The sequence below is a fragment of the Trachemys scripta genome, chromosome 1 (genome assembly GCF_013100865.1).
Source record: "Trachemys scripta elegans isolate TJP31775 chromosome 1, CAS_Tse_1.0, whole genome shotgun sequence".
Lineage (NCBI taxonomy): Eukaryota > Metazoa > Chordata > Testudines > Emydidae > Trachemys > Trachemys scripta.
Genome location: NC_048298.1, coordinates 63,497,009 through 63,506,537, shown reverse-complemented (window position 1 = coordinate 63,506,537; position 9,529 = coordinate 63,497,009). Strand labels below are relative to the sequence as shown.

The window sequence follows — 9,529 nt, the reverse complement described above, 5'->3', positions numbered from 1 at the left end:
TGTGTATGCAAAAGCTGTAACCTGCTTGTACTAGATCGCAGGGTGAGACACTGCTTGATTCAAATCCTATCTAGTTTCTAAAGCTTAGTTTGCAGTTTTGTTTCATTTCTTAGGTAATCACTACTTATAATTACTTAAAATCTTTCTGTAGTTATGTCAAGGCTGCTTCCCCACTCTGAACTTTAGGGTACAAATGTGGGGGCCTGCATGAAACTTCTAAGCTTAATTACCAGCTTATATCTGGTCTGCTGCCACCATTCCCAAAGTGCTAATTCCCTTCCCTGGGTAGCCTTGAGAGACTCTTCACCAATTTCCTGTGGAATCTGGCCAAACCCCTTGGATCTTAAAACAAGGAGAAATCAATCAGGTTCTTAAAAAGAAGGCTTTTAATTAAAGAAAAAGGTAAAAATCATCTCTGTAAAATCAGGACGGAAAATAACTTTACAGGATAATCGAACTTAAAGAGCCCAGAGGAATCCCCGCTAGCCTTAGGTTCAAAGTTACAGCAAACAGAGATAAACACTCTAGCAAAAAGGTACATTTACAAGTTGAGAAAACAAAGATAAAAACTAACACACCTTGCCTGGCTGTTTACTTACAAGTTGGAAATATGAGAGACTTGTTCAGAAAGATTTGGAGAGCCTGGATTGATGTCTGGTCCCTCTCAGTCCCAAGAGCGAACAACCACCAAAACAAAAAGCACAAACAAAAGCCTTCCCCCCACCAAGATTTGAAAGTATCTTGTCCCCTTATTGGTCCTTTGGGTCAGGTGTCAGCCAGGTTACCTGAGCTTCTTAACCCTTTACAGGTAAAAGGATTTTGGAGTCTCTGGCCAGGAGGGATTTTATAGTACTGTACACAGGAGGGATGTTACCCTTCCCTTTATAGTTATGACAAGTTAATACATTTGTTTTATATTTTTTACCTAAAAGAGTGTGTTTTGCTAGAAGTGCTTGGGGAATCTGCTCAGAAACAAAAATTGGTGTCTTGCCCTCTCCACTTGGGGGGTGGGGTGGGGGGACTGAGTAACAAACCTATACTGGTCAGGCTTTTGACCAGGACAAGATGGTATAGTGCTGGGGTCCTAGGCGGGTGAGCTAGCTGGAGTATCGCTATTGTTAGTCCATGAGTGGCTGAGGAGATGCCTTCATGTAATTGCAGCTGGGTGTGTCTCTGCCTATGTAAATATTTTTCTGAGTGCAGGACCAGGAGCGGGCTGCAGCTTGTCACAACCTCACAATGTGAGAGGCGGCACAGGTCGGTATGCCAGAGGTACCCCAGTTCCAGGTTGCACCCTGGGGCAGTCCATCACAGCCACCATGCCAGGACAGAAGGCACAGGACCAGCATCAACCCTCGCCCAGGAAGATCTATGAGGAACCTGAGGCCAGGTTTTGCAGGGGGTTGTGGAAGAATCACAGAATGAATTTAGGAGTCCCATAGTCTTAGTACCAAAACCAGATGGGTCAATGAGGTTTTGCATCAATTTCAGAAAAGTCAACACCATAGCCCACTTCAAGGCCTTCCCCAGAACCTGGGTGGATGAACTATTGGAGGCTAGGGAACGCAGAATGTATTTCTATTGTGGACCTGACAAAAGGGTATTGGCAAATCCCCCTTACCAGGACATTCAGGGAGAAAATGGCCTTTTCTGCACCCTATGGCCTGTATCAGTTTGTCACCATGCCATTGGGCTAATGGATCAACTGCTACGACCCCATGACCAGTATGCTGCCACTTACATCCACAGGCGCCAACTTCCCCTCTTTCCCCTGGGTGCTCAACCCCATCTCTGACCCCAGACCCGCCCCCACTCCACCCCTTCCATGAGGCCCTGCCCCCATTTCAACTCCTTCCCCAAATCCCTGCCCCTGGGGGGTGAGGGGAGCTTGGCTGCCAGTGGGTGCAGAACACCCACTAATTTTTTCCCATGGGTGCTCCAGCCCCGGAGCACTCACGGAGTCGGCGCCTATGCTTACATCGACAATAGTTCTCTACTGCACCAGATGGGGGGATCACCTGCACCGTCTCACCGCAGTTATCTGAACCCTCGAGGATGCGGGATTAACTGGGAATCTGGCCAAATGGCGCTTGGGACAAAGGGAGGCAGTGTACCTTAGGTATACCATGGAGTGGGGCCAGCTACAGCCCCTGGTGGACAAGATACAAGCATCGAGTGATGGCCCAGCCCCCTTGCCCAAGAAACAAATGCAGCAGTTTCTTGGGCTAGTGGACTATTATAGGCACTTTGTGCCGGTCTCTGCTCTGCTAGTGGACCCCCTGCACACACACAGACCCTCATAAAAGGTACCAAACCATGGACGGAAAGCCCGACTAAGTTGGGGGGCCGGGCCTCTTTCACTCTAATTCTGCAAAGACATTCATCCTACAGACAGATACCTCCAAAGTTGACCTCAGGGCCGTACTATCCCAGGAGGTGGAAAGCCAGAAACACTCAGTGCTATATCTGAGCAGAAAGCTATTCCCTTGGGAGCCCAAGTACTTGACAATTGAGAAGGACGCGCTGGTGGTGAAGTGGGCAGTGGAAGCTCTATGATATTATCTGCTAGGGAATCCCTTTCAGCTCATTACAGGCCAGGCTCCTCTCTGATGGTTTAATTCAATGAAAGATACCAACACCTAGATCACGTGGTGGTATCTTTCCCTTCAGCCATATGACTTTCAAGAACTCTACTGCCCAAGGAAGGCACACGCTAATGCTGATTTAATCTCACGAGTGGAAGGGAACAGGGGGAAAAACAACTGCCAGGTCCTAACCCAAGGGGAAAGGTGTGTGACGGGGTATATCAAAGGCAAAGTAGAGTGTCAAGGCTGTATCCCCACTTCGAACTTTAGGGTACACATGTGGGGGCCTGCATGAAAACTTCTAAGCTTAACTACCAGCTTAGTNCTTAACCCTTTACAGGTAAAAGGATTTTGGAGTCTCTGGCCAGGAGGGATTTTATAGTAGTGTACACAGGAGAACTGTTACCCTTCCCTTTATAGTTATGACATAGAGGTTAAAGAGCAGTTCTTAGCCCAAGAGGCAATGCCCCCTCACCCCAGCTGGGCATGCTCCCAGTGGAGGGAGCATTCAAAGAGGAGCAGCAGCTTGGCTTAGTGTCAGCTGACATAGGAGAGCGGTTGTGTGCAGCAGTCTCTTGCTGGAGAGCCGCCGTGACTGCAAGCCACTAGGGTCAAGCCTCCTAGATGTACCGCAGGAAGCCAGCTGACCACTGGAACCGAAAGGGACAACTTGCTGTTGCCAGCAGAGGAGTTGCTGGAGATGGAGCAGAAGAGACACAAAAGAAACTCCACATGTCCAACCCTGGGGATGATGCTGGAGTGACCCAGGGAACGCGCTTAGGGGTATTGGGATCTGAACCCTGTGTCAACATTCCTTCTTTTGAAGGGCCCTGGGTTGGAAACCAGTGGAGTAGGGCAGGCCTGGGATCCCCTAACCTCCCCATGCTTGCCATGAGGCAACTCTATCCTGATAGTGCTGCTAGGCAAAACGGCTCCTTGGACTCTCGCCAGCAGGCATTACGCCCCAGAATATCACCATTAGGCGGTACTGCTGGCTCAGGGCTCCCAACCAACCCCAACAAGATTATTCAGCCACTTATACTTACCTCTTTCATTTTATGTCAGTGAAAAGGGGGAGGGGAGGAAGAGAAGAGAGGATCTTCAGAGATGAAACAAGCTGTTCATTCCTTTCTACCCTAGAAATTACTGTACATTAATTTATATACTCTGTGCAATTAGAAGGCCTAAAGACTCACTTTTTATTTTAAACGAAAGCCAAAATTCTCCTTCCTGGATCTGAAAAACCACCTGCTTTTAATGAAGGGATCCCACAAGCCCCTGCAGAACCCCTCCTGCTCATCACAACTGCATTGTATAAGTTGTCAAGAGGGAAACAGGAGGTTTGGGCAGGAGAAAACTGGAGGGATGGGCAGCTGGGTGCTTTTTGCAGCTCGGGCAGTAGCAGGTTGGAAACGTGGGGTAAGGAAATAGGCTGGAGGTTTCTATTAAAATGATCCTCATTAAAATAATTTACAATGTTAACCCTTTAAATATCATCTTAAGGCTTTATCATTAACATCCCATTGAGAACAATGGAGACATTCACACCTCTCAGAGCTATGGTTTCTGGTTGTGTGCAGATTCCGTAAGACCCCACTGAACTGATTCCCACTGAGCATACTTTTAAGGTATTTTTACTCCCATGAAACCTAGAAAGGGGGTGGTTGTTAGTTTTTTTGTTTGTTTTTCTTGAGCATTTCTCTAATTATGGAGCAAGATCAGGATCTAGTATTTTCAACACATCCTTCCCTGTGATTTATTATGATCTGTGGTTGCCCTTTCATTTTAGAGCAGAACAAAATGAAATATATGAAATAATTTACCAGTTCAGAAAACCAGAAATGTTTTAGTTTATCAGCACAGGATATTCTTGGAGCAGAAAGTGCACTTTACCAACAGATATTAACACAAAATTATATCTTGTCATCAAACCAAGTTTTAAAAAGTGTATTAGTGACACCTACTGGCATGAAAATTTTGTCTTTGCATATTCGCATGTACCAGCTAGAGATATTGATACATTAATGTCTGATTGTTGTGTAAAATTTGAACAAAAATTATCAATACTGCAAGCAAATGTTACGGGGAAAATCTGTACACATTAGCATGGGGCTGACAGCAATAATATGGCATTTTGGCATCAGCAGCAGCACAGGAAGTTTTGAAGGGATATTTTAAGTTCTCCTAAGTAGTAAAGCTTGTAGGATACAGGCCCGGATATACCACATCATGCTGAAATATCCTTTTCAAACTGAAAGGTCTTATAGTAACAGCATATTCAGGTTTACACAATTTCAGAACTACTTCAAAAGTGTGTGGAATAGAACTAAAGAATTCAGAGAGATGATGAATTTGACTGTGTCATTTAAGAACAAATTTTTTTTAAAAAGGAGAGAAGGCAGGGAAGATATTCTGGGCCAGATTTTCTGGTGCATCAGAACTGCACTTGTCACAGCAGAGAAGAGGAGGGAGCCATCAGACAGTGATTACAGCTCCCTGATTTCTCTTGCCTGTTATGCCCCAGCTCAAGTGGAGAGCTAAATGTCAGATGGTAACAGTCTCCGAGGGAACATCTGCTAGCTGGGGTTTGCAGGAGTGCTGGGTGTCCCTCTCCTCTCCCACTGACCTCAGTGGATGACTCGTGCTTCAATACCTGGTTAAACTGGGACCAGCGTGTGTGTTTGTCATGCAACCAGTGTAAGAGGTCCAGTGTTGTTAACTATTCATTGCTTTGCTTTTAAGTGCTTGGGTTGTGTGAATGATGTGATGAGTGACATCAGTGTATTTGCTTAACAACCTTAACAGATTTTTTTAAACCCATGTGTGTGTTTTTGGAATATAATTATATATAACACATTACAATTCCCCACCATATTTTTACAAACTACGATACTCAAGAGAGAGCCTACTCTGCCTGGCTCAACTGGATCCTGGAGCTATGCATGCCTGAATAAATCCCGAGTCTGCCAACACTTCCTAAAAGGTTGCCAGATGGTTGCCAAAGGCCCACTTACGAGCTGCTACTCCTGCCACAGAGGATTGGTGTACCAATTGGTGTATCTTCTGTACCATTTGTACCACTGCTCTCTACTGGATGGAATCAAATTTACTCAGTTTTGTGCCAGAAGCTCTATCTTGCTAAATAGAACTCCTGCACATTCCCTTTTAGCTCCAGCTGGAGGGGGCTAAGGTGATGTAAGTTCTATCCCCACTGCCACAATGAAATATCAAGTGGCCCTGCTGTGTTGCATAGACATAATCTTGAAGCTCTTGGTAGTTATGGATTTGTTACATTGGTGTTTGGAACTGGGATTTGAACTCCTGGGAACCTCAGATGATCAAGAAATACATTTCTCTAAGTAGTCTCCCCCTAAGTTTACACATACAAGTATGTCACTGTTACTAGTTCTTGTAATAGTTTTAAACTTACCATGCACTCATGCCATTGGAAGCGCGAACAATTCTTTTTGCACAGTTTACACTCGCTGTAATGTCTGCTGTCAGTAAGGTTAAAAAAGAAATACAGTAGTAAATATAGTGGGAGGAAAAAAATCAACATTTTCCTCTTCATTTTTTTGAATCAGTCATCTTAAAACTGATAAATAATAATAAAAACTAATTTCTGTATTAATAAATCACATTTATTACTGTGGCATCTAAGGACCAACCAAGAATGGGGCCTGTGGTGTTAGGCCCTGTGCAAGCACAGAGTAGCAGATAGTCCTTGTTTTGAAGAGCTTACAATATAATAGAGAGACAGATGCACTGTGGGAGAAAGGGATGTAACACACAAACAGAGTGAACAATGTGATGGTGTCAAATAGATTACTTTGCACCTACCACGACACTGGATTCCACATGCGTTCTTGGCTCTTGGAGTCTTGCCATCATTACACCAACAGCGGCTGTTGATTTGAAAAATCCCATAGTCAGTGCTTCTGGAAGGTTAGCTATAATGCGTGGCACCTGTGTTAAAGTCGCTCTCGTATCTTGCTGTGCACACCCTTGTGAAGGTTCCGTTTTAAAAAAATAACCACACACAGATTGATGTATTTTCTCTGCTGATAAAAACTCCTCATAGCTTGATATTTTACAGAAATATGGATCTAAACACCCCTTATCACCTGTTTGTAGATTATGCAAATGATTTAATACAAAGTACACACAGCCAGCTTTTCTTCCTTTTATTCTTATGAGAGTCACAATCCTTATTAAATATGAAGTGTAAGAAAAATCATTCTATATATAAAACTTTTGATTGTCATCTGAACACTGCATGGGGCCTACATCTTTGAAGGAAACACCAGTGTTTTGGGATAAAATGCTACAGAGACAGAAACACCTTTCTAAAGAAAATATTATTAACATGCAAATCAAAACCAATAAATATTACTAGGGAAAGACATGGGGAAACATCATCATTTCTCTGGCAGGGAATGACTCTGCGTGTAATGAACTCATAAAATGCAGTTAAGTGAGATGGAACATTTCTTTCCTGCTGTTTCCAACAGGGGGAGGATCAATGGTGAAATACCTACTGTAAAGAGGGCTCCAGGTAGCCATTGGCATTTTAATACTGCCTTGTCCATTCCTGTTGAAAATAGGTCTAAACCACGGCACCTGCTGAAGTTTTATCTACGCTAGTGCCGTCACCTTTGTTTCCATAGATGGCGCTGCATAAGTATTAGCAATGATGGTAAACTTTAACCAGAGCACCCTTATTCTTTCCTCATTTACAGAAAGTGGATCTGAATTAGTCAGGTTAGAAGGAAGGAGTCTTTGATTTGAGATATTCAGGGCTGCATAAACATCATGTGTGTTTAACTCTCTGGATTGTGGCTCAGAACACAGGTAAACAAACCTTAAAAACAAACTGGTTGAATAATAATTTCCTATCACTGCTAACAAATGAAGAAAGGCCCTCACCCTTCTCTCTCCCGTGGGGCCCACTCGTCTTATGTGCTCTTCTGTGAGTCCTGATTCCCCCTTTCTTCCTCACTTCTAAACTGCCCCACCCCTTACTCTCCATCCAGGCTCTCCAAGAATCCCTCTCCCTCAGCCCATCGTCTCAAATTTAATCACACAAGTTTGAATTGGGGGTTTTGAGATGCTGCTGGTGATCCTCCCACCCAGGCCTTGTGCTGTGCTCTGCATCCCAAGTCCAGCACTGTCTCCCTGCTCAGCTACAGTGAGGCTCAAAAAGCAGAGCGTGAGGGGTGCACACATCAAACGTGGAATTGTACAAAGGCTATAACTAGGAATAATGCAATGGAATTGGGGGAAGGTCTCTCAGACTGCTGTCAGGAAAAGGTTTCTGACAGTGCAAGCTGTTTAACTGTGGGAGGGTTTCAGGGAAGAAGTGATATTCCCATTGCTTGGGACATTTTAAACAAGACTGAGCACAGCTGTAGGCAATACACTGCAGGGAACCAGCCTGTGCCAAGGACAGACTAGATAACCTAGGAGGTTTTTCCATCTCTAATGTCTAGGATTAATTCAATGGGTAAATCACCTGCCTACCCTCTGAATCACATGGACATCTCCTCCAAGGCAGCAGACTTACATTGTCCCAGGCTGTAGCCCCAGTATCCATCCAGCCCAAGCCTTTTCATTGCTCTTGCCAGCTCACACCTTTCGTAGATCTTCCCATGAGCAGCCATGGGCAGGAGGAAAAGCCCCAGGATTAGCAAAACCTTCATGCTGGCAGCGTAGCAAACCCAGGCTCCTACCACTGAGACTAAAAGGAAAGAGAGACATTGGTGAGACTGTAATCTCCTCTCCTCCACTTGAAGTCTCCACTTCCTGAGCGAAGTGGAAACAGGCCATGAGCAGCCTGGACATTTCTCAGTACTCTTGGGGTCACTGCCCAGAGGTTAAAATCGCTTAGCCATGGGGAACTGGCTAGCTCACTCACCTGGTGTTTTACTGCTAGATCCCTGCTACAATTCTGACGCAGGACATACAGGCCAAATGTGGTTACCATCTGATGGCTGCTACAGTGGCTTATAAGGAGCTAATGATCTGAGACCAGTACCTGTTGCACATTCATCCATATCCCGCGCACAAATCCCACCATCATGACTGACTCACTCTTTGCAGTCTTGACAGAGGTAAAGGTTTTAATTAGCATGAGAATTAAACCATGCTCTCACCCTGGAAAGGTGGTTTTTCTACTCCAGGGGTGAAGCTCCTTGTAGCAGTGAGAGCAAGCTTGCAATGCCACAATCTACCTATTTCATTCTTATATGATGTCTGTCATCATGTGGTGTCTAAGGTCTCTCCAAATTATGAAGGGTGCAAAATTCTCTCTCGCTGCTCCATTGTATTTGTTTTGGTGCTGGGACCGTCGGAAGGCTAGTTTGAAGAAGTGAGTTTTGTAGTTAGCCCTGAAGCTTAGCCAGCATCTGTCCTGCGGGACTTACCCACATTTTTGGAGTCACTCTAAGGCAGCGGTCCCCAACGCGGTGCCCGCGGGTGCATCTATGTGCACCCGCCTACTGACAAGGGAGCGCCCTGGACAAGCAGCCGCCGAGAAGTGGCAACGTCAAGAAGCGCTGCTGACGCTGCTTTTCGGTGGCATTTCGGCGGCTGCTTGTCCAGCGGCCATGCTCCTCCGTGGCATTTCGGTGGCTAGTCGTCAGGCGCCCGCCACACTGAAAGGTTGGGGACCACTGCTCTAAGGCATTTTATAAAGGAAATGCATAGCTGCTTAACTCTGACTGCCTTTTGTAATTCAGGGTTAGTGTATGGAGTTCATGGCAAAACCAATAGGCAAGAGCCAACATAATCTGCATGTTTCTAAAGATCCTGTTACCTTCAAAATGTTTTGTTTCATCGGCTTTGCATGACAAACTATAAATACTTCGATAGCTAGGTTAAAAGGTTCTCTCATTGTTCACTGTGGCTTTTGTAAATTCTGCTATGTATTTGGAGCCGCAGTGTGG

General features: G+C 45.1%; 1 pseudogene; it reads right to left on the bottom strand.

The window, feature by feature from the left end:
- Positions 1 to 5,500: 5,500 nt before the first annotated feature.
- On the bottom strand, positions 5,501 to 9,051 carry LOC117877752 (annotated as a pseudogene).
- Between the last annotated feature and the right edge of the window lie 478 nt (positions 9,052 to 9,529).